At 47.1% G+C, this 26168-nt stretch overlaps 1 pseudogene; it reads left to right on the top strand.

The window, feature by feature from the left end:
• The first annotated feature begins 2123 nt into the window (after positions 1 to 2123).
• LOC149356033 (uncharacterized) lies at positions 2124 to 25663 on the top strand (annotated as a pseudogene).
• Positions 25664 to 26168: the final 505 nt, after the last annotated feature.

The raw sequence follows: 26168 nt of genomic DNA, 5'->3' as shown, positions 1-26168 counted from the left end.
CTTTCATTTTTTAATTTATTGTTTTTTTATATTTTTCTATTCTTTTTTACTTTTTTATTTCTTATTTTTTAATAATTTTTTTAATTGGCGGCAGTGGCGCGCAGCTGCTGCACGGCGGGGCGTGCAGCCGCTGGGACAGCAGCGACTAGCTGGCGTGACGTCTTTCGTGACGTCACAACAGAGGTCAAGCTAAAGGTCAAACGTGGGTCCGCCGGGACGACGCTGAAGGCTCAAAACCTAGCGCAGTATTGCTTTCGCAATAAAATGGGACGTAACTGCCTCTTCTGAGCTCTTTTCTTCCCCTATGCCTTCATTACGGCACCTCTTTATTCCTTTCTTCTTTCACTCTCTCTTTATCCCTTCTCTTACGGCGCCGTTTGGGTAAACTTTTTTAGAAATAGAAGAACGTTGGTTTGGGTGTCCGTAGAGATATCAGCCAGTTACTGCGTAATTTCCTATCCTCAAAAACCAACTAACTTCCACTGCTCTCGTGATGTTTAGGAGACTGCCGAGTGGTGTTGGCAGGCCCACGATTTGTGATAGAGCGGCCATGTTGCTTACGATGTGTAAATTACGGTTTTGAAGCCGCCTCCAAGCCTGATTTTTTTTTTAGCTGGCTGTGAGGTGGGGCTAGGGGCATCCTCCAACCGTGACGTTATTCCAAGATACCACTGCACGTCGTAATCACTGCTCTGGGTTCTAACGGGTCCTACGCAGCTCGGTTACTCTATCCTCGAGCTACGGTGTCGGTCGTGCAGTTCCCAGCCAGGCCGGCGTGTAGTGGTCTCCATATGCATATAGTTTGCGCCAACTGCATAGCGGCCGTCATCTCAGTGTCCATGAAGCGCGGCGAGAGCTTAGGCGTTTCCCACGCAAACCGGTTCCCGCATACACTGGAAGGCTATAGTAGGATACAACTTACAGAAAAACAACAGCAGTTTCTAACATTGGCTCTGGAGACCTTGGGTTAAGTAGCCGATTTCCACGGTCACTAAGCCATCGCGGCGAGTCAGCTTATCGTTTTCATAAACATACTGCACTCACTAAATGACAGAAACACTCTCTTTGCGCCAAGAAGGAAGCTAGACTCGCCTGAAACAAGGAAATCGCTGCTAGGTATAGCACGCTTCAAGAAGCATCGGAATACAGGGATTCGTCGACGATCAGTTCTGCAGTCCCCCTTCCTAAAAAAATCGTTTTTCGCCACCACCACCAAGCTCTCAGAAAAGGCTACCCGTGCTGTGCTGACGCACGCGCGACACATCCTGGCAGAAGAAGAAGACGGATGAATCCCCCCGCGTGGGTATGTTGTTGTTGTTGTCCTCTAGATAATGGCGCGTACCCACTGCGGGGGATTGGCCAAGACACAGGCGGCAACTGATAGGTGCACAAAATGTTAAACAAGAAAATAATTTTCGGAAAAAATAATTATGATAATAATAGCATTTAGAAAATAAATGAAATTATCTCAGATGTGTAATTGAAATAGGCTAAACAAATGCTGCGAGATCGGTGACTGAAATAGAGAACGGGGCTAAATATTCCACGATTCAGAAAGCTTTCGTTCCAGAGAAATATTGATCATGAGAAAGAGCAGAGCTTAAGACGGCAGGCGTTTAGTGTCTGTAAGGAAGTTTTGCATGGCGGAGAGCACATTCCAGTTGCTGTGCCCAAGGGAGGAAGCCCCAAGAAACAGAGCAACCCCGGCTGACAGACTTAGACCAAGCTGTCGTAACGGAAGCTCCAGCAGGCGGCTCCGTAAAGAGGAGAAACGGCGGCAGGTCAACAAGAAATGATCTACCGTTTCGGGTTCTCCGCAGAACGGGCACAATACGGAGACCGCCAGACCAGATCTATAAAGGTAGAAATTTAAGTGAGGCACGCGGCAACGTAGACGCGCCATTCTCGTGGGGAGAAGAAGAAGAAGAAGCCTCTACGCTGTCCGGTCGAACCGTTCCTTGCTGTGCAAATTGCCATTACCGAAGAAATCGGTCATCGGTTGCATCAAAAGCAAGAGCGGCGAATTGCTCGCCAGCATCGCTGCAGTCTCGCGACAGGCGTGCCTACAGGACGACCCAGGAGCAGGGACCGAGACCGCGTCGTCGGCTCCTGGCACCGCAGCGATGGCCGCCACGCCGGCGGGCCCGCAACGCGAGAAGCAGGTCAACAGTCTGAAGTTCATCCTCTCCACCATCGGCGTGTCTGTCGGCCTGGGCAACGCCTGGCGCTTTCCCTATGTGGTCTTCGAGAACGGCGGAGGTCGGTGGCCATATTAGTTCTTCACTCAGAGGTTTAGTGCCGCGATACCGTAGACGTGAACGTAACAGGGGACGACAGAAAATCAGGTGGGCGGATGTGATTAGGTAGTATTTGGGGGGATAAGGGGATCTCGGCTGGCACTGCGCAGGGTTAATTGGAGAATGGTATACGAAAGGCCCTTCGTACTGCAGTGGTGATAATGTTGCTGCTGCTGCTGCCGCCGCCCTGTGACACGCTACAGCTGCACGTGTGCAGCACGCGAATGCGTAGCTCTTTGCGGGCCATGTAACAATAGCTCTAACGCAGTAGAAATAAGTTAAAAGATTCTAGCGTGTGTAACCTTAAGAGATCGGAAGAGGGGGAGTGGGTGAGGGAACAAACGCGGGTTAATGATATCCTAGTTGAAATCAAGAGGAAGAAATGGGCTTGGGCAGGGCATGTAATGCGAACGCAAGATAACCGCTGGTCCTTAAGGGCAACGGAGTGGATTCCAAGAGAAGGCAAACGTAGTAGGGGACGGCAGAAAGTTAGGTGGGCGGATGAGATGAAGTTCGCGGGGATACAGTGGCCGCAACTGGCAAAGGACAGGGTTAACTGGAGAGACATGGGAGAGGCCTTTGCCCTGCAGTGGGTGTACCCACGCTGATGATGGTGATGATGATGATGATGAGTGTGTGCTTACGAGTGCAGTACGTTTGCATAGCTAGAATGAGTGCCGGTGCACAAACTGTCGTTGTAAACTCTAACGCTTTGCTAAAACTTACCACTGTCACTTTGCGGACAGTATTCGAAGAGGAGGGCATATCCAGCATGCTTTCATCAGTGGCCGTGATATAGCACCTCCAGGCGGTAATCACAATAGCGGTACTCATAAAGTAGTGGGCCCACTGGTAAAAACTTCTTGCAGGTATCTAGCGCAATCGGTGCTCGATCGCAAGCTTTCGACACCGAGCTTTCCGCTGAGACATACGTGCGCTGGATTGGCAACTCGCACTCGTTCGGAGGGCAATCGAAATCGGTGCGTGAGACTTTCTGCTTCCATGAAGGAGCCGGACAGTCAAGGTGCGCTTACTGGGCATCAATGCCTTACGAAGTGGTACCGCAACTGAGGATGTGAATGCTATCTATTGGCGGTATTCGACATCGCAATACACAGGCTCACTATGTCGCCTTTATTAAGGACTGCCAACGGATGGCGTGATGTAACAGGGGATGAAAACTGAAAGTGCAGGGCAACTCAGTAGCACATGTGACCTACGTCTACTGTTTTAGGGCGTAAGCCTCACCAGGCCGGGCTCCTTTGACGTCACGTTGTTCACAATAGGTGAAGGTCTATTGTCCGTGGCAAGCGCGATGGAATTTCTGAAAGTAATGTCACTTTTAGGAAATTTTAGTTTAGAACAATGTACTAAAGCGAGCGTGAAATAGTGAGTGTGAAATAAGTATAATAATTAGAATGAATTGGAGCACATTTGGCAGGTTCTCTCAGATCATGAATGGCAGTTTACGAATATCCCTCAAGAGAAAGGTACACAACGGCTGTATCTTACCCGTACTCAACTGTCAGGCGGAAACGTGGAAGCTAACAAAGAGGATTCAGCTTAAGTTAAGGACAACGCAGGCAGCTATGGAAACAAAATGATAGGTGTAATGTAAGAGACAAGAAGAGGGCAGAGTTGGTGAGGGAACAAATGCGGGTTAATGACATCATAGTCGAAATCAAGAGGAAGAAATGGGCTTGGGCAGGACATGTAATTCGAAGGAAAGATAACTGCCGGTCCTTGAGGGTAACGGAATGGATTCCAAGGGATAGCATGCGTAGCAGGGGGAGGCAGAATGTTAGGTGCGCGGATGAGATTAGGAAGTTTGCGAAGATACGGGGCCGCAGCGCGCACAGGACAACGTTAATTGCAGGGTCACGGGAAAGGGCGTTGCCTTGCAGTGGGTGTAATCAGGATGATGATGATGAGACTAAATGGCGAGGCCGTGCTTACGACCTCCGTACTGACTCAATGAACAGCGTCGTTGCTTTGCGTGACGCTGCCCTGCTCTGCGTGTCTGTCTCGGCCCATCCTTTGCCTATGCTATACAGTTTCCCACTTCAGGCCACGTTGGCAAAGCCTGGAAGGAGATTTAAATTCTTGCAGGGGCGTTCATGGTTCCGTACATGGTGCTCATGCTTGTCGTGGGTCGCCTCATGTACTACCTGAAGCTCATACTGGGCCAGTTCGCCAGCGACGCACAGGTCAAGGCCTTCGGGGGATTCCCGCTCGCCAAGGGTAAGAGCTGTTAGGTTCAGCAGATTTATTCCATGGGCAGCGCTTCCTGCACAGTCTTTCCGTATTTTTGCTGACCGTGATGACAGCCAATATGGCAACGCCTCTGCGGCTCTTAAAAGACCACAGATAATAAATTTAGTCGCATGTTTTCTTCTTGCAAACGACCCGTTAGACATTACAATACATGGTTCTCCAGGTGGCATTCGCCTACGGTCGTTAAATAATTTATGGAAGGGTAAGTGCTAGCCTAGCCGATTTTCAGACATCATGGGATGAGCTGCGCTTGCAGACGAGGACAGTGAAGGAAAAACTACACACACAACTGCACACACAATCAGCGCAGTTGTGTGTGTCGTTTTCCGTTCACTATACTCGTCTGCAAGCGCTGCTTATTCCAAAGTAGTTTATAATTAAATTCTTCTAGATGCTGTTTCTGCTCCGGTTTCTTCGACCGAGCAATGTTTGTGGTGTATGTGGGGTGTTTAAATCACGCGAGGCACGTAAAAAGCTGTACTATGCAGCTGATACATTGTTTGCTGTCATTTCAGCTCTTAAAGCAGGGTGGCAAAAGCGTCGCAGTGTACCAAAAGTACGCATCAGCGATTATCAGCGAAAGAGCATGCGCAGGCGCTTGTTTTAGCGTTAGCTGCTCTTCTCGTGCGTTCTCACTCATGTGTAGCCTGCTCCATAGCTTTTATTTGCGCACATAGTGACAGGAAATTTAAGGGGAAATGCGTCATTGGAACGTGGTGTTCATACTTCTACCTCTGCTCGCGGCCACGAGATTACAGGCTGGTACGTACTACATTGGCTATGGGCCGACTATCGGTCACGAAAGGAGGAGGGAAAGACGCCTTGCCAGGTTGCCGAACACACGCGAGCCTTTGTCGCAATTCAAACGCGCGTTTGGCGTTGGATGACCGTTGGATGACCGGATGACCACTCGGGAGTGGGGGAATCTTTAAAGGCTGTGCTAACGCACGTGGCGCCCCAGTTCCACTGGCTTAAGCTATACGTGCAGAGCAACTACGAATTAAATGAACACATAAGACACTACCTCGAAGGCCTCGAGCCGACGGTTGCGGCGAAGCCTGCCTTTTTGCACCAGAGCCAGATACCACTGAGAACGCCGTGTTTCGCGCGTTTCACGTACAATGTGTGGTACCGCGCCGTGGTGTCAGTCTGGCCGCGCAGCGATGACGCTTTGGTCGGGGTGACGTCGAACGACTACGGCAACGTGGCGGTTGTGAGCGTCGCCGAAGTTCGCCAGGGCCACGACGCTATCTTTAGGACGCCGCCCGTGATTTACGAACACTTTTTGGATGAAATAGACTTCGGCCTAGTGGAGCTCGCAGCAGCCGAGGAGCTGGTCGCATTGACTAGAAACAGCCTTCAGTACGAGGAGGTTACCGCGACGATCCGTAGACAGGAGCCGGTGGAACAGAACTGCGTGCGGCCGGTCGTGAGCATACACTTGTGTGAAGGCACAAGCCTTGCTGACGTGCTCCGCTCCGCTTCTGTTTATGCGGCGGCCGTCTCCAAAAAGGCTCCACGTTCCGCTACCCGACCGTGAATCTGGCCGTTCCCTGCCGGGTCTACGTGGCGCACGCCAAGAACATGAACCGCGTCTATGTGCACCTGGCGACCATGGACCCCATGCCGTACTCGGACATGATTCAGGAGCAGTGCGCCAACGCCGCCCCGCTCGACCCATCGCGCGTAAATGTGGGAACGATCTCCCTGGCCCGCTTCACGGAGGACTCCCTGCTGTACCTTCTGTGGTTCTCGATTGCACGGGAGGGATCTGCAACGTGGTGGAGCAGCGCAAAGGACGGGACACAAGAAACAAGGAAGGACGTACACAGGCGCTGAATCGTCGTCTTTGTGGACTACGGCTACTGTGAGTTCAAGTCCACGAAGGAGCTGTTGGCAATTCCTCCGGAGCTGCTCGAGGAGCCCGCGTTCACACTTCATTGCTGCGCGCCGGACACAGGGCTGGAGTGCGCAGAATTCCTGGAGGTCACCAAAGACCGAGAGCTGTCGTGCACGTTTTCACAGGCGCAGCCTTCTGGCACATACGTGGCGCACTTTGAAGGTCTGAATGGCAGCAAGCCGCAACCAGTGGCAGCAGTGTCGAGCTTTTCCTCCACCAAAGGCTACCAACCACATCCAGATTCAGCGACTGGAGCTAGATCTGGGCTGCCGGCACGTCATGTATGTTACGTACATCGAGTCTGCTGAAGTCATTTACGGACAGCTGAAGGAGATGGCGTCAGAAACTGAGCAGATTTCGGCGCAGGTGGAGGCGGAGTCTCCTTCACTTGCGGTGATTGCACTCACGAACATTGTTCCAGGCTAAGGTCTTGCCTGCAGGTACCAGCAGATATCGTACAGGGCTGAAGTTCTCAAGCCAGGGCCTTCAGACAGAGGTCTGGATTGCAGATTACGGAGACACCGCAACAGTGGACATATATGAACTCCGACAGCTGGACTTCAAATACACGTTGCAGCTCGCCTATGCAACCAATTTGACCTTGGATGGATTTACTTGCCCAAACCAAAACTTCAGACCAGCTGATGGCCGTACTGGAAAGCCTGGTCTTGGACACGGAACCGAGCGTCTCGATTGTCAGCGTCCTTCCCGTAAGCACGCACTCTGTTCAGATATTTGTCGGTGCCGACCAGTCTGTAGTCAGGGCGCTACAGTCTGGCCTTGCAAGCAGCCAGCCTGTCATCACAGCCAAGCCACTGTCCCCGACTGTGTGTCCAGTGGAGAAAGTATTGGTCACACACGTCACGCCTCCCAATAGGTTCTTTGGTCAGCTTGTGAGGATTCCCGTCGGGGAGCTGTACGCAATCCAGCACGAACTTGTGAACTATTACTCCGCGACAGCGCCAGACTCGGACTTCCGCCCGCAGCCCAGAGATCATGTCTGTTGCCGTTTCTCAGGGGAGAGAAGGTTCTACCGGGCTAGAGTTGGGAGGACTTCACTCGATGGCTCTCAGTATGAGGTCGTTTACCTGGACTACTGCAACTATGAAACGGTATCATCTGAGGATGTGCGGCCATTGGAACCACAGTTTGCTGTTCCTTCTCTGTTTGGTATACCTTGCCAGCTGCATTCAGGAGAAGTGTCGGACGCCTTGCTTGATTCTGAAGTGGACGTGCGCCTTCTGGCATGCCACGGCGACATGCACACCGCGGCGTTCGGTGCCTCTCCACAGGAGCCCTGAAAAGGTTTGTTCTTGACATAAAGCATCTGCTCTCCTTGAAAAGATGTTTATTCGGCAGGTTTGAACTGAGCTAGCAATTGGGGTTTGTCGATGTAAGGCAATGATGCAATAGTATAATGCTGTAATGGTTAATGCAGCACAGATACAAGGTGAACTTGAGCACTGACCATGCACTAGTTTTCCCCTGTCTCTTCCGTCCTGCTTTTGTGTTGCATTAAACCGCTGTGCAGGTGTGAGGTGTAAATGCGGAGTATATCGGGAAGCAAAGAATAAGCAGTAAATTTTAAAAGTAAAAGTTGAGGTTATTCGGGGACATATTTTTGTTCTCTTATGTCGTTTTTCGCTGGTAGAAAGTGGCTTTGAAATGACTACCTGGTGTCCTTTGTTTCTTGCAATTTCTGCCTGTCTTTCTCTCCGCTGTTTCGTCGGACGTCCTGTAGGTTCCTTCGGACTGTACAGGACATCGCCATTGGTTTGTCTGTCTTCCTTCTTCAGGGGTGCCGTTCTCACACATTGAGTTCAGTGCAGCAAAAGAGTAGAGAAAGAGAATGCTGTCATGGGACGATGTGTGTGCTTCCCTGGGTCATGCACAAGAACGGGCTCCCTAGGGCACCTTCGCAATGCTGGCCACATTTTATTCAGATTATGAGCTTGAAGCTTAATTCGTAAATAGGTGCTTAGTGCCAAACTGCCAGTTGTGCTGATGTGGCACGAAGTTAACTTGTTCAGACAGTTGCATCACATTACTTTGTCAAATCATAAAATAATCCTAAACTACCTCATTGCTTTCCATGGGACGAGCTGCAAGCCATCTGCAGCACCTGCAGATACGGAAGCCGTATTATCTGAGAAACTTATTTTATGGTCCCTCTGAGGGCATTAAAAAGAGAGAAGGGCTTATATTTTAATGCGAGTGGGAAAGGTTTTGAGTTGCTTGGAATCTTTAAATTGTATTAGTTCACTGGGGAAGGTGTTTTGCTGGAGTGATAATATTCAGACCATAAGAGCAATGGTGATAATATTCAGAACTGCCGAAGAGTTTTGAATAAAGATGGTGGGGTAATATTTGTAATTTTGAACAATTCGTTGAATTACATTTGAGCAGGAACCCTGGTTGTTACGAAATCCACAAGTTTTGCTGTTGCTTTTCTGCTGCTACTACTTTGCTCAGTGTGTAATTGTATTCAGTTTTTGTGACAGTAAACTTTTAATGGTCATTATTTAGGAAGGATGTGTGGTGCACGTTCAGACAAATGGCATTTTGCGCCAAAGAAGCATAAGTGCTGGTTCTGCACTAACTGGCTGTTTTGTTTCTGGAGCCTGTAGTGCCTATGTACAGTTGCTTTAAGTTTTCCTGCCACTCCCCCACTTCCAGTGGGTTGGCAACCTTTGACGTTCTGCTGCTCAGCCGTGCCTTCTGTTTTCAGTCGCATTTCGCTTCAGGCCCAACATGAAAAACACCGCCGTGTGCCAACGTTTCAGTGCATATTAAAAGAACCCTGGGTGGCCAGAAAAGTGCTTTGGTTTACCTTTTACAGTTCAATTGGTCAGTGAACCTAGACACCATTAAACAGGAGACAGCTACATTCATGCGAGGACTCTTTCGTGACTGAACCATCAAGCTTTTAACTATCCATTCCTGTCTGAATGCAGTGCTGTGTTAGTTACCGTTTGGTGGCTGATTTGTATACTGCTATCATATACTGTAATACTGCTATCAGACTTATATTGATGCTCTGAACTATGTGGCGGTAGTGACAGAGACAGGCACCGCATGCGTTGGCGTAAGAAACGTGGCGGAAACGTGGCAGAAACTAGTGACCAGAGCAATACGCCTTGTCACTGACAACATTGCTGCGTAAACGCAGCACTGGGGTACAGACTGCCGGCATGCATTGGGTAAATTAACATTGATGCTGAAAAAGTGGAAAAAACGCATCGCTGGCCACTCACCCAGGAATTGAGCGGACGTCTCAATCGCACTTTCAGGTATGTGGCAGTGATGCCCACCTGCAAAAAAAAAAACATGTTTTCGCACAGTATTTCGTGCTTAACAGTGCTAAACCACCGCTCGTTTTTTTTTTAACCAGGATTAAATTCCGCACCGTACAAACGTTGAAAACCCTACATACTCAGTACTCTCACCCCAATTTTCTTGGCCTGCACTTTGCTCATATCAGTTCATTTCGGTACTCTTTCTTTCCACAGACCATTTCTGGTTGGAACAGTTTACCAGCTTACGGTGTAAAACATCTTGATCTCCTAAATGAATGACAGTGTTAGGATGTGTTGCGTTACATTTCGAAAGTATAGCAAGCACGAGATCAGCGGTGCAGGAAATGCGACAAAACGAACACGGCACAAAAGGCTACCAACAGAACAGTGGAGTTGGGGGCGGGTAAGAAAATGCAAAGGGATGCAAGTGCCCGTTGTGGCTGGGTGAATTGCATGTTCTATCTTCTTATTCACCGCAGGTCCCCCTGCTGTCGTTGCGCCTGCCCAGGCATCGCCCGCAGACGACTTGAACGCGTTTTGCAGCGCTCTCCCCTGCTCTGCCGCTGCCCCTACTCTCGTCCAACTCCAGCTGGCTGGTGGCAGCCAGGTGCCAGCCACTCCGGTCTTTGTCAAATCGCTGTGCGAGTTCTACTGCCAGCTGCTGCGAAATGAGGACCAGCTGAAGGGTGTGTCCGAAGTCTTGGCGAGTGTCGCGAACTCTCTGCCTGTCCTTCCACCAGCCATGCGCAAGGCAAGTTCTCATTCGCCCCTTCTAGTAACGAGAGGCAAGAAAGCTCTTGGCGAAATTATTCTCTCCGGCAGACTTCAGCAGCGGCATAGCCAGAAAATTTTATCGAATAAATCACTGCTTAGGCGGGGCGAGGGTAAAAGATTTTCTCGCGGCTGTCGCGTGTGCCTTCAGCAACTTCCTTCCGTGGCTGATTAAGGGGAATCTCCCGTTTGTTTTCAAAAACATACAAGAATGCCATCTGAGAACGACAGTTTTTAGTTGAGAACGTCCTTGTGGAGAAGCTGACTTACCGAACTTTGCAAGTTGTTGATTAGGCGCTGTGCTAGCACCTTCTAGGCCCATGCAGATGCTCTCGTGGTCCCCGCATGCACCGACGTCTAGCAAGTAGTCTCAGTGTTCTTCGTCGGCATAGATTAAGAGCTCCGCTGGCAATTTACAGAGGAGCACGTGTGTTCAAAGATGACTCGCACCTAGACGAAGTCGGTACTGCTTTTAATGTTGGCCGGAGTGAATTTTTCCTGTGCAGATGGGAAGGAGCGTAGCCGGCCTGTCCCATCAGAGCATTCTTAGAAACCTCGAGTTATTGTCAGGTGCGGCCGATTTCCCCATTAAATTCGATTAAACGTCCAGGCCCCGCTTTTTTTCTTTTTTGGACCCTCCTTCGAAAAGGAGTCAGCCAACTCGTAGAGTGCCTTTTAGGCAGTCGCGTGGCGGTATCGCTTTCTATTTTTAACTTGTTTGTTAAGTTTCCGTGAATAAATAGTTTCAGTCACAAACAACATAGCCAACAATTAGGCCCAAGGAAATAAAGATACGCGTAGGCTCTTTGCTTTTCTCAATGGCTACCTATGAGTCCGCCGATAGCACAGCGGCAAGATGCCACACGGCTTGCTGAAACACTCCATGCGTTGGCTGACTACTCCTGTTTTCAGAGTTGAGTAAAAAAAAAACGGGAGACGAAAAATTTACTATGATTTAAGACGGAAATCATCTACACAGGATAATAATTCAAAGCTGCTAAGAATGCTCGTAGTGCGCAGATCGAGTTCCCGTAGTAAAAAGATGAGCTCAGAATCCTCTTTAGTGCACCTTTACGGGCATGACGAGATAGCGTAGTGGGTTAGGCTTTCCATTCTGAGCAATTTGACTCTTTTGAGTGCATTTTTCATTTCTTTAATTTTTTTTAGTGACTACGTCAGTTACACTCTAAATTTTGGTCATTAGCATTATCAAGAATTGGCTTTTAATTCTGACCATTTTGTGCCGTTTGATCCGCCCTTTTTCCAGTTTTTTTTTCATTTCTTTAGTCCATTGTTTACAGTAATTTCAGTAACTTGTCATCGCGTACCACGCATTAATCAGTCATCAGTCACTAGAACCACAAATTACAATGATACGATTTTTTTACGCACCCACCAGTTATAGGTGGCCGGTTCGAGTCCCTGCCGCTAGCTAGGCTCTAACTTAACTAGTAAGATTATTGCTGCACGAAACGCCGAAACGTGTGACACCATCCGGAACATTCTATGGCAAACGGTTGGCATATAACGATTTTTTATGCAGCCCAGATTATTTCCTACACGCGGTGCAGACCACGGCGACGTCTTTTCGACCGAACGAGCTGCATGCGCTGTCGCATAAAAGAAAGATTCCTTGATGCAAGAATAATGGGATGGTTTTCGTGCAGTTCCTCATCAGTCCTAGATTCAGTGCCCTGCGGTGGGGATTTGGTGCTTATTGCAGAAGGAAAGAAAGGCGAGCAGAGTCAACTCCTAATTTTTTTAGCGCAGACATTTTGTGGGCCCAGTTTCCTATCTGCAGCTTTTGTTTGTACTGTGTTGGACAAAGCTGTGTAATGCAGCGAATGTAATGCAATTGTTTCGCTTCAGTTCTGTGCCATTCTTGCCACCCGTCTTTTCTAGTGCCTGATAACAGCAAAAGCCTAGGCATATCACTGTTATCTGCAATAATGGGGAATTGACAAAGGCAAAAAGAATCTGACTGAAACAGCCCAACTCGCCAAAAAAAACAGTCGTTTCGTTGCTGCCATGACTAACGAAGCATTTATCTCCGGAACAGTAAGAGAAAAGCGCAACCTAGTTGATTTGTCACAAATTTATTGCACTGCCCCAAGGGTCAGGGACAAATGAGGGCTGAGATAACGGCACACACAGCCGATGTGTTATCTCTCTTTTTTTAATGCCTCATACTGTCGTGACCAAGGCGTGTTAGCAAATGTGTCCGCATTTCGGATTGGTCGAAATGGTCGTGACGTCAATGCGCGTGAATTTCAAACGGGGCCAATTGTACTTTGGCTAGTAATCCTGCAACCAATTAAATGTATGTTGCAGGGATGCTTCAAGTAAGTGGGACTGAGTTTAGTTAATTAGTTAATTAACAAAATAGCCTGATTTACCTTTCTAGTCAGACCAGATATATAAATAAAACCGAGTAGGAAATTGGTCGAGTTGGAGAATCGAACCAGGGTATCCGGAGTGCGAGACGGGCACGCTACCACTCCGCCATGCCAGCTCGATGGTATGGAACGAACAAAGGCGCGTCTAGTGAATACGGTGTCTTCGTTCACTCTCATCTTCCTCCCTTCCCGTTACGGCCAGGTTCAGGTGTCCACCGAGATATGCGAGACAGATACATTTCCTTTCCTCAAGAACTAATTTACCGTCGAGCAGCGCTTAGAGCCGAATGGGCGATGGTGTTCTGTGGACTGCCTGGCAGCGTTGCAAAACGCTGTCGCGTTCCACTCTTAGAGGTGAAGCTTAACTTCTTAACCACACATCAGTGACACAAGCAGCAACACTGCGCTTAAGGCTTTCTCCTCACCGCACTTTAGGTCAAAAAAGTGCCCCCCTGAATTTCTTGATTATGGCCCCTCTTTCTCTTTGTTCTTTCACTCCCACTTCCTCCCTTCCTGTACGGTGCGGTTGAAGTCTCCACCGAGGTGACAGAGAATTACTGCGCCATTTCCTTTCCTCAAAAAGCGTTGCGTTCAAAGGGCAAGACATCGCGCCGAACGCGTGGTGGCGTTCTGTGGACACCTCGGCAGCGCTACAACACGCTGTCGCGTTGCACTTCTAAAGGCAAAGATTAAGCGTCATTAATAGGCAGGTAATTAATGAACCAACAGAATCTGAAAGTGTAGCCACTGACTTTACTCGTGGGATCATTCATCGCTACACGCGCAAATATCGCGTAGCAGAATGCAGCACTCAGGCTTTCGCATTTCACCACTTTAGTCGCTGAAGTTCCTCGTAATTTTTCTTGTTGCCTCCTACCGTACTCAATGCAGTGACAAGTGCTTATTATGCTGACATAGTCATGTGCAAAACTTGGCTTCTGGTTGAAGAGTGCGAACCCTTAGTCATATGGGCGGAGTCATGCGTTAGAGTAGAGCGCTTTGTGTTAAGGCACTTGCAAGCCCAGATAAACCAACTTTCTCGGGATAGAATTGGTTGCGTGCAGGAATTGTGCCATGGCGATACAAAGGGAACTTTTTTTCTTTTTTCAACACCAAAACTGCTATATGGCTTTCAGGATGTTGTACTAGAAGGCGCGACGGTGGTCATCTCAATGTCCTGAGGTATTTTTAACACGCAACGAAATGCCGGTGCACAAGCATTTTTGTGTTTTACTCACACCGTGTTGCAGCAGCTGCGACCTCAATAAGCCTGTAGCCTTGTGTTACCGATAGGCTATAGCTGCTAAGCCGCCAAGACGCATTTGATTGCATAAAACAATGGTGTCCTAGATGTCTATTTAATAGTGCGCTGACAAGAAACGTGGCAAGTAGAATATCGCCTTCACTTGTACCTCACTTAACTATAGACAAGTTGGTTGCTGGTATAACTCATTCTCCTCGTGGTTGTGTAGTCACCTGTAGCAGTTGGGAGAAAGGGTCTCTGTTTTGGAGCAGTCTTGACTGACTGCGACTGTTCGCAACTTCCTTTTTTTGTGTGATGTTGAATTTTTCACAGAGCCTTTCTACTGTGGCTGTCTTTTGTGCTAGTGAGGGCTTTTATGTAAACTGCACTGGCATTGCTACATGCGAAGGCATTGATCAGTGTGGCACACTGGTAATGGAAGCAATATAGGCAGATATTAGTCTTTGGGCAACAGTTCAGGTAGTCCCGAGGCACGCTGTCACACTTTGAATGTCCTTCAAGCATTCTAGTACAGATTTTCTGTTTGTAAAGCCCTTGTCCCTTTGCAGCTGGCATTCGAGAACTCTCTAAATGACATTTAGCAGCTTCAGATTCTGACTGCCGTGCAGTCCTTGTGGTAGTGCTCCTTGGTTTGTTTTCATGGCTAAATTCTGTTGGCAGCATCCAACTGTGGTTGTGAACATCATACGCTATGCATACAGTGACACATTTTCGCTCGCATCTATCGTCCTTCTGTTAGTTTAGGGCTGCCTTAGTGGAGCATTGATTTCAAGCAAGTCGCGAATAAACAAGGCCTTTTTTGAAGCTGCGTAGCGCAGAGTAGCGTTGTGTTCTTGCCCTTGCCAACGTCTTCATCACCACTTAGAGCTTCCAGGTGCAAACTGCCAATTGTCCTGAAAGTTGACATTGCGATTAGTAGCATCGGCGTCGTTTTCTCATGTGTGAAAGATTTGCTGATTGCGTTTGTGTTTCAGGTGGACACTGCCTGCACCGCCCTCTATTCTGAAGACGGCTGGTGGTACCGGGACATCATCCAGGCGCTGCAGGCGGGAAGTGTGACCGTGTTCTTTGTCGACTATGGCAACAGCGAGACTGTGGCGGACGCGTCGATCAAGCAGCTTCCCGACAGTCTGGCCCAGGTGCCGTGCCAGGCCGTGGCGTTGCAACTGATCGGAGCTGCCCCCTTGGATACTTCGTCGGCCACTACCAAGCTCGACGACATGATTGCGGAGCAGGTGCATTTCTGACTTTTGTCGTGGTTTTACGGTTGGCGGAAGCGTATTGGCTTGCTTTGCTTACATTCGGTAATCCACACTTAGCCTTGATCCCCAGCACTTGCATATGGAATTCAGCACGTGCAGTTTTTATATCTGTATATACTGTTTCCCTGGCACTTGGCGACTACGTTGTTAATTGTTCGGCAGCAGAGAACGTACCTGTTGCTAAGAAAGTTGAATTTAAATGTGAAACATTATGTTTCCTACCACTCAGTTCACGCTCGTGATGCCAGTAATAAGATGAATCGCATGATCACTGTTTGCAATTGAATGGCAGTGTATCCTAAGGTCCGTGATCTGTATTGATATTGCCTTAAAAAGCTGCAGTTTGCTTGCAATGATGGCCAGTGGTAGCAGTACTTGTTTGTTGCACTTTATGGCCTTTTATATCTAGTAAATGCGCTCGTCTGTCGATGCAGGTCAGCCTAATTGACCTCTTAAACGGGCCCCTGAGTGCTTATGTAATTGATATTTTGTGCAAGTTTTTATGGATAGCTTTTAAGAAATTTTCCTGTAGAGAACTTGCTTTTTAAAATGCATGCCATTATTTTCTCCGGACATCAAGGAATGAAGTAATTTCCTAATGTCGAATTAAGTAGTGAATGTTCAAAATTATTCGAAACGAATTTAATTTTTGTTGGGAATTTTTCTAACAGTTATCCAATAGCTGCCAAGAAGTTTCAATAAGGCGCTCTGTATAGTGTTCTTCGACGCCGTACAACACGCAGCTATGATGTCGGCCTACGCGAAATGGAGAGTTCTGTGCTGTGAAGTGGCTCATTCGTGTGGCGTCCTTTGTAACCCTCATATATGGCCTCTAATCTTAGCACTGGTACATGGCCCTAGTTTTTTCGCTGTCGTCACCAATACCCGAGGTGGTTTTTTTCTACGCATGATAGGAAGGACAGAGTTAATGAATTCGTGTTCGGTGGTCCCGTAGTGCAGATCAGTGTTGAGTCTTTTGACAGATATAGCTATATCTCCATATGTTGAAGCTCTGTACCACGGGCCCCCAGTAGCGCTTAGCTCTTTCACACAGTGGCTCGGTTTGTACAAATATTCATGCTAGTTGCAGATGTTCGTAAAAATGTTTTGTTCGGTTCTATCTCTATTCGAATCGTGTACGATTGGGTATCAAAGCTGCACTGCAATTACGCCTGGATATAATTAACTACTATATTGTGAATTTCTCAATATTACGAAGTTTTCAATTCCCTCAGTGCTGCCCCTTATTGAAGCATGTGTATTTGCGGACTCCGCGTAACGAAGACTTTGTAGCGGTCAGCCGTAAGATGACAGACTCGCCATGGTGACTATGAGTTAACTAAATCTGTGCTACTGGAAATTTGGCTGAATTCCGTGCATATTTTGTGAAATATTCTCAAATATCGAGTATTCGGACAAATAGTAGAGTATTCTATATTAAATTCGAACCGAATATTTGGTATTCGAAATCTCGAAGTATTCGTCACGAGCGAATAACTTTTCTGGAACTCTGGCTCCGTATTTCGAGATAGCAACGCGGCATGCGCACAACCATTCCGCGCCACGTGCGTGCGCTTCCTCGCCTATGCTGGAGCCAGTAATGGCCTTGCAATGGCCTTTTTGTCATTTAATGGCCTTGTGGATTCAAAAAGCACACGATTTTTAAAATGCCTACTGTGCGTTTCAAACTTTTTGTGTACTAGAAGTATTTGAAATATTTACTTCGAAACTATTCGAGGAAATTTACGGTTTGATTCGTATTCCCTTCAAACCAAGAAACACTCTTCGCACTTCCCTACTATCTAGTAGGGCATTAATAATACGTTTTTTTATGTGGCTGTTTTCCTTCTTTCTGGAACATTTAGAGCCTGGTATTTATCTAAACAACGAATTTGTCCTGACAAAAAATAAGCAGAATTTTTTTTAAATCGGCAAGAACAACAGCAGAAGCATAAGAAGTTTTCTAATTTTTGTTGGAAAGTAAGAGAAAATAAGCATAAGAGAAGTAAGGCAAGGAAGGATAACACCAGTGTTCCCCTTTAAAAGGTCTCGCAAATTCCTACATACCATATATACTCATGTAAGTGCTGTACTCATTTCTTATTATGGGTGTGAATGCTTTAGGTGCGGCCCTTGCACAAATTTATTTGGTGACATTGTGTAGGTGCACAGAGGCTTGCTTGACACGAAATCAGCACGCATATATTTTTCTTGAAGATTTTATGACTGTGACTTCAGCAATGAATATTTTTTCTTAGACCCTCTCCCCCATTAAAACTTTCTGTCTGTGGAACCTTTCTTTTCTCGGCTTGGTAGAGGTTGTGGCCCTGGAGGTCCATCACAGCTCTGATCTTGACAAGGATCATGATGTGGACATTATCCTCTCCAACGGGGTGAACGTCCTGGAGCAGTTCGTCAAGGAACAACTTGTGGCCTCAAACGGCTGCTCTGCAGCTGCCACAAATGCAAGAGCTGAATTTCTCTACTTCTCATCTATACCACAAGCAAATTAAGGGGGGATGTGTGGGATCAGGTCACAAAAATCGCCAAAAAGATGTTGATATTTGAAGATTATGCTTTTTTGGCATCGCCAACACTCTTTCTTTGTTGTGCTGAAATATTTCGCCCAAAGATAAATTCTAGAGCTGCAAATAAATATATTTCTCGGCATCTACACATAGACAGTGTGTCCTTGCTTTGAACTCTGAGGATTGTTTTCTCGAGAGTTTCTTCTATGCTTAATACCTTGCTCGGGGAAAGCGTAGCACAGCAATGGGTGCATAGATTTTTACCCTGTTTGTTTTGTTGTAATCACTGAAATGTGGTCTGCATTGAGCCAGTCTCAGGTTTACCATGTAGGCTCGCATTTTTTTATCACAAGTTAATTAGTGCATGATACATTCCAAACATAAAGAAAAGGTGCATATTCTGTTCCTTCTTCGCGTTGCACATGCATTTTCTCGCGGCATGCCCTGTGGCCGCATTGCACTGGTTGGTATCGTGACTCGAGGTGGTGCAGACGTGACGAAAGCATGACTCGATACACTCTGATGCTGTCGCCTGCAAGTGGAGCGTACGGAGCGGCAAAGTTCCCTATTTTCAGATTTTTCAGACAGTTAGATTATTAGGACCCTTTTTAGGTCCCTGTGGAGTCCGTCACCATTTCATTGCCTCACATGCTGGAGGCACAGGGTTCAACCCCTCTGTACCACCGTGCACTCACCTGCTTGCCATCTGGCGTAGGCTTTCCACTGGTGTGGCGCGGGGATGCAAAAAATGCCTCTACCTGGAGGAGACCAAAACCTGTTGGCCGTGCCCCCTTTTTTTTCGTCCAGCTCTCCTAGTAGCATTGAAACGACAAAATGAATGCTGTCTATCATTTGGTTTTCCACAGCCGGAGCACGTGGGTGGCTACCAGTACCCGACCCTGACGGAAGGTGTGGCAGTCCTCATGGACGTTTCCTGGGTGCTGAGCCCTGACGGGGTCTATGTGAAGCTCGTTGAGGCCAGCAGTGCCCTCGACAGCCTCATGGAGGAATTGCAGGTATATGCACTTGCAAGAGTACAGCGGATTGTCGATGATATGAACCCCCCCAGAAGATTGAAAGAAGTATTTTCAGTGAAACCTCGTTGATTCGGAGTCACTGGGACTGTGAAAAATCTAGAAATAACCAAAAAGGGCAAAAAATGGTGCCCAGACAGAAAATTTAATAGCGGGAACATACTACATTTATTGGATGAACTGTGCAATTCTTATATTGGTGCTTTCAAATTAACCCTAAACTGTAGCCTTTGCTAGCCAAAAAACAAAACGATGCAACAAATACAAGACGACGCATTCGCCCCCTCACTTTGTCCCTCTGGTGAACTTTGTTTTGTAGTTTCCCGCTGGATAGCATCACGCAGTGCGCGGCTGGAAGCAATGAGTGCGTGACGATGTGGCTGCGAGGACAGCAGTCCGCGCCCCTCGCCCCGCAACTGGTGGCTCCATCCCTGGGAAGAAAACAGCACCGGTTACCAGCTGCTGCTCGCAGGCCACTTTGTCGATTTGGTGGTTGCCACGCTTACGGATGGCGGTGTACAACTTCGTAGCAAGCCTCCGCAGTGCTGTGTTTTTGCAGACTTTCTCTGCTAATTTAATCAGTGTATGAAATGCTCGCTGTATGTTCAAAACGCCGTCCTGAAATACATTTTGAATTAACGCAGTAATTGTTTTAAAAGTAAACACGGCTCAAATATTTGAGGGACTGTGGACTATGGGGACTCTGAGGGACTATGGGTCTTGAAATGAAAATCTTTAATATAAAAGATATCGTAATGAAATTGGGTATTGATATGTGTTTATTCGTCCTGTTTTCTAAAATATTATTAGTTTCAGTATGTATCTCAATTAGTTCCCATGTTATGGAAAAATAACTCAAGCCTAATTTTAATTAGGTCATTTCTTACGGGTAATTGAGACACTTTCCTTCAATGTGTTTTTCTTTCGACTGAAGAGAAGCTGTAGCCAAAGGGTTGCCATGTACAGCTAGGCTATTTATATTGTAATTTAGATATATCATTATAAAAAAAGTTCAATTATGCCCAGACACCGTATTTATGAAATATAGCTAGGTCATATTTTGGTTCACAAAATTTCTAATTTTCGACTCAGCCAAAAAAAGAAATAGCATAGCTCCACAGTTTAGTTCTTTCTGAATTCGGTGTTATAACAATAACTGAAATTTCACACTAAAACATACTAAAAACTTCCGTAAGACTAATCATGTTGGCGCAAAAGCATGAAGCTGAGAAAATCTCGTTTTAAGGTGGTCATCATCGTCATCATCATCAGCCTGACTACGCCCAGTGCAGGGCAAAAACCTCTCCCATGTCTCTCCTGGTCAATAAGGGAGCAGTAATCCTTGCATATTTCTCTTGCATTGTTCCTCTCATGCAGAGCCACTATGCCAGCCCTCACAGTGGAAGCGGCAATGATTTGCGACCAGGACAGTCCTGTGTGGCCCTGTACGCCGAAGATGGGAGCTGGTATCGTGCACGTGTGACGCACGCCAACGGCGGCATGTTGAGCGTGCAGTATGTAGACTATGGCAACTGCGAGGAGGTTTCAGCCAGTTCCGTGCGGCCGGTGAGTACTTTGCAATGAATTTTATAGCTCTGGCTGTATCAGCACAGTCCCCTGCTTTGCGTGTCTGCAGTCGGTCCAAATGCCGAATTTGGAAGTAAAATGAGAACTGCATGGATGTAGCTGTAGGGGGACCCGCCAAACAGCTGCTCTACTCTGAATTCCAGCATCTGGCTAATGCCAACTTGAGCAGTTGAACTCAAACCGGAAGATCTAACCCGGACCGTGACACACTGTACCGTTCCCTGTAGCCACCAATTCGCTCGGTCATTCAAAGGCTGCTACAGCTATTTGTGTTTTTTTTCCATGACAGTTGAAAGGCAGTCATGCGTGTCCCAGTATTGGCGTTAGCTTACTAGAAGCTGGGTCAGCATTTTTTTTTGCCGGGGCTATAAACTCCTCTGTTTCGGAAATAGTGCCAGCAGACTTTCTTTTTCTAATGGCTTGCCCGACCGTGTCAAGCATACACGTACTGAAAGCTTGAGAATGAAAACAGGTGCAGATGCCTTGTCACCGTTACATGTACGTACATGTACTGACAAGCCTCTTATGGCCCTTCTGTATAGGAGGTATTTTCACTGAAGCCATGCTACCAAAGGCAGCGCGAGCGTTGTCGCGGCTAGCACGCCATGTTGGCAGTCGCTTCACGCCAGCTCGCATAATGTCTAGTATGCCGTGAGATACTCGGCCTTTATTGTTAAAGATCCATAACATCTTTGCACGTTGTTAATTGTGTCACCGTCCATTTTTCTTTCTGGAATTCTTTTGTGCCGTGATGCAACCGAGCTTCCTGTTCAGTGCTTCAGCTAGGCGGCCGCCCTATGCTGTAATTTGGCAGCAAGACTGGCCGGCTGCATTGCACGCAAGAATGTACAGTACATTCAGCTTTTCCTATCACCTGATAACTGTGTGCTACGCACGCAGAGCACATGGTGGATAGACAGCACACAATTACCGAAATTCCAAAACTGGGGCCGGAAAAACTCGTATTTCCAGTGGCTGTAGTCTCCGAACTGCTGAAGCTTCACACACGGTGTTTCAGCAGAAAGGCAAAGCATCACAGCTGCCTGATTTATGTGACAGAATGGTTGAGCAAATACTGTTATGTGTTTGCAGCACGAACGGCAGACCCACAGCTGCCTGATTTATGTGACAGAATGGTTGAGCAAATACTGTTATGTGTTTGCAGCACGAACGGCAGACCCAACCAGAATGTTTTGCAATTCTGGTTGTAGCAACGTAGTGGTGCTTGGAATGCACAAGACCTGGAATCTTTGCCGGTTTGCAGCAACGCTATTTCTTGCGATTCCGGTAGATTAAGTGCTGACATGTCACTTTCAGGAGATAGAGATGACATGTCAAGCTAGCTAAGTGTACAGGCATGCCGAATTACCGTTATTCTGGTTGTAAGGGCCACACTTTTTTTTGTGCGATTTTGACGGGGTGTGGCTCTTAGACGAGTCAGGCCTATATCTATCCGCAGAAAATTTGCACTGTTGCTATGACTATTGTAAATAGCAATACAAACCCGGCTAAATGACGATACATAGTTTGCTCAATGAAATTCCTTGTCGTTTTCGCTCTGGTTGCTACTTGAAGAGACCGTCTCATGGGAACCTTCCCAGAGCTATTCTTCTTCACTGCTGTCCGTCTGGTTCGATATTCCAGTCACCTGGAAGCTTTCTACAATGGTGTTGCACGACACCAAAAGCCATGGCCTTAAAATCCTCAAACAAATTTGCTGCAATGACGCTCCCTTCAACCGTCAATTAGAGGTCTTCTTGTGAACGTCCGCTGCCATCCACTCAGAGGCCATTAGCTTCCTTTATGAATGACGTCACATAAATACCTCTTCTGTTGCGGTGTATAAGTCGACCCCCCCAAATCGCAGCTCTGGCTGTCTGAAAAAAAAAATGTTGACTCCAAATATATACGCCAATAATACAATAGTTTAGCCTCCTTGGCGTGCAATGCTGTGTTATTCAGGTGTTTTTTTCTTTTCTTCACGCGCAGACACACCCCAGGTTTGCCCAGCTGCCAGCACACGCCATGCGGTGCCGCATCCGCTCGGTATCGCCCCCGGGAGGCGGGTCGACGTGGCCCTCCGTGGTGGCAGAGGGCCCCCTGCAGCACGCCTTCGAGGGCCAGTTCCTGTGCCGCGCGACAGCCCACAAAGTTGGTGTTCACCTGGTGGACCTCGAGCGGCCTGCTGGCAACCCTGGGCCTTCCCTGGTGGAGACCCTTGTCAAGGCAGGACTCGCGATGGATGCGACCGCAGCGCCTCATGACCTTGGCTCGATGTCCGAGGCTAGCCAGAGACAGAGGCAGCCGAGGGCCACTATCGCACCTGCCGAGTTTGCCTTCCAAGCCAGGCAGTACGTCGACGTCATGGTGAGTGGCTGGCATGGATTGGCTTTATTTCATGGTTATGGTAAACCAATGTTTGTGGATGGCGGTCACTCTCTGAGGGGGAGGAGAGTGGGTGATAGTAGTTCGTTCCTGTAGCTGTGGCGATGGCAGCTTCATTATATTTTTCTGTGCCAACCAAGACATAAAGGAATTTAACCTGCTTTTTCAGCCACAAACAAGGACTTCTTTTCTCTTAAAGCATTGTTTCGTGAACAGTGTGAGAGAAGTCGTGTGCAATTTCACTATGCCTCAGCTTCTGCACGTTGCATGCAAAATAGCATAATGATGGGACATAGAAAATGATGCTTTGGAAGCAGCAGGAAATATTCTGCAGCTGTGGAGAGGAAAATGATAGGTGTAATGTTAAGAGATCGGAAATGGGCGGAGTTGGTGAAGGAAGAAACGCGAGTTAATGACATTCCAGTCGAAATCAAGAGGAAGAAATGGGCTTCGGCAGGGCATGTAATACGAAGCCAAGATAACCGCTGGTCCTTAAGGGTAATGGAGTGGTTTCCAAGAGAAGGCGAGCGTAGCAGGGGGCGGCAGAAAGTTAGGTAGGCAGATGAGACTAAGAGGTTTGCGGGGGTACGGTGGCTGCAATTGGCAAACTGGACAGGGTTAATGGAGAGACATAGGACAGGCCTTTGCCCTGCAGTGGACGTAGTCAAACTGATGATGACGATGAAAGCCATTCTTAGCAGGGGGCGGCAGAAAGTTAGGTAGGCAGATGAGACTAAGAGGTTTGAGGGGGTACGGTGGCTGCAATTGGCAAAATGGACAGGGTTAATGGAGAGACAGAGGACAGGCCTTTGCCCTGCAGTGGACGTAGTCAAAGTGATGATGACGATTAAAGCCATTCTTTATATAAATCAGTTTTCTCAGGCTGTATTGCTCTAGCCAAGCAATCTGCTTATAAAAGAACAACAAAGAAACTTTGAAGTGAGGCACATGGAAGCTGAGGAAAGGTGTTAATAATCTCACAATGACAAAAAAACACCAAAAATACTGTACCATTGTATTGTCTGCTTCAGCAAAATGAAACCTTGCAAAGGTGCAAGCAGAAAGGCTTTACTGACTGAATTAGAGTAGAAAGTTGATGATATGAATCTCACGGGGTCTCGAGAAAATTTATATCATTGGAAGTTTCGTATCATCCAAACGAACAAAATTTATACTCTAAACACGAATACACCTATGTGGAATTAAAAAAGAGAGTAAGCCACACGCTAGAGGACAGCTTGCTCTTTTTTTACTCTTCTGTGTTTAGAGTGTATGCAGAAGCATGTAAAACGCATTTACGCACATCTGTTAGCGGCTGACGGGATATACTCACTGCCGCGATGCCTTCAGCGCGACTGGTGATCGCGATGTTGGCAGTGTGCGGGCTACTTTGTCGACTTGGTGGGCGCCACGCTTACGGATGGCGGTGCACCACTTCGTAGCAAGCCACCCCAGTGGTCTGCTTTTGCAGACTTTCTGTGCTAATTTAATCGGTGTGTGAAATACTACCTTTACGTTCAAAACGCCGTCCTGAAATACATTTTGCAGTTAGTGCAATCAATCTCTTAAAAGTACCACAACACTACTCAAATATTTGAGGGACTATTTACTGGAAAGACATTGGGCTATGGGGACTATGAGGGACTAGGGGCTTTGAAATGAAAATCTTTATTATAAAAGATATCGTAATGAAATTTGGTATTGATATGTGTTTATTCATCCTGTTTTCAAAAATATTATTAGTTTCAGTATGTATCTCAATTAGTTCCGATCTTATGAAAAAATAACTGAAGCCTAATTATAATTAGGTCATTTCTTCCGGGTAATTACGACCCTTTCCTTCAAGTTTTGGTTTCGACTGAAAAGAAGTTGTAGCCAAAGGGTTGCCATGTACAGCTACACTATTTATAATGTAATTTAGATATATCATTATATAAATATGTTCAATTAGCTCGAGACACCGTAATTATGAAGTATAGTTAGGTGATATGGTCACAAAATTTGTAATTATCGACTAAGCCAAAAAAAGAAATAGCATAGCTGCACATTTTTGTTCTTTCTGAATTCAGTGTTATAAGATTAATTGAATGAATTTAGATATATCATTATATAAATATGTTCAATTAGCTCGAGACACCGTAATTATGAAGTATAGTTAGGTGATATGGTCACAAAATTTGTAATTATCGACTAAGCCAAAAAAAGAAATAGCATAGCTCCACAGTTTAGTTCTTTCTGAATTCAGTGTTATAAGATTAATTGAAATTTCACTGTAAAAACATAATAAAACTTACGTGAGGCTTGTCATGTTGGCAAAAAAACATGAAGCTGAGGAAATCTCGTTTTAAGGGGGTCATCATCATCATGAGCCTGACTACGCCCACTGCAGGGCAAAGGACTCTCCCATGTCTCTCCTGGTCAGTAAGGGATTAGTAATCCTTGCATATTTTTCTTGCATTGTTCCTCTTATGCAGAGCCTCTATGCCAGCCCTCACAGTGCAAGCGGCAATGATTTGCGACCAGGACAGGCGTGTGTGCCCCTGTCTGCCGAAGACGGGAGCTTGTATCGTGCACGTGTGACGTACGCCAACGGCGGCTCGTTGGGCGTGCAGTACGTAGACTATGGCAACTGCGAGGAGGCTTCAGCCAGCTTCGTGCGGCCGGTTTAATAAATGTTTTTTCCTCCTCCTACGCATTTAGAAGAATTATCTTAATTGGTATTAAATTAATTGCAAAACAAAAAATTGCCTATGATGCTTAAGCCGGTTGGCAGGTGTATGTATGTGGTTTCCCTGGCCTATCTCCAATATTTTATCTTTTAACCCGTCGCTAAAGTTAGCCTGGACACCCTGTATATTCGGGTACTCGTCTGAAAAGGGATGTTTCGTCTTCCGCTCAACCAGTGAGCCTGGTCTTCGTTGTTTCGAGACTTTCGCCGCCACCAGAATATATGCTGATAAAAATTAAAATCCGCTCCAAAACGTGCGGTCTTCAGCGGTCCTGCTATATTGCCTTGAATACACTGGCTAGTGTCTCGAGCGGAGGCGCCTCCCAATGCGAGGAGACAGCAGCGCCAGTGCTGCCTTCCAACTGTGGCTGCCAGGGGGCGCTGCCTGTTGTAAAGGCTATATATGGGAAGGGTGCAACAGAACGACAACGGAGAAGAAGGGAGGA

Source organism: Amblyomma mixtum, chromosome 3 (genome assembly GCF_055824585.1).
Source record: "Amblyomma mixtum isolate Tamu chromosome 3, ASM5582458v1, whole genome shotgun sequence".
In the NCBI taxonomy this organism is placed as follows: Eukaryota; Metazoa; Arthropoda; class Arachnida; order Ixodida; family Ixodidae; genus Amblyomma; species Amblyomma mixtum.
Note: the sequence above shows the minus strand (reverse complement) of the source record. Positions and strands in the feature narration are given on the sequence as shown.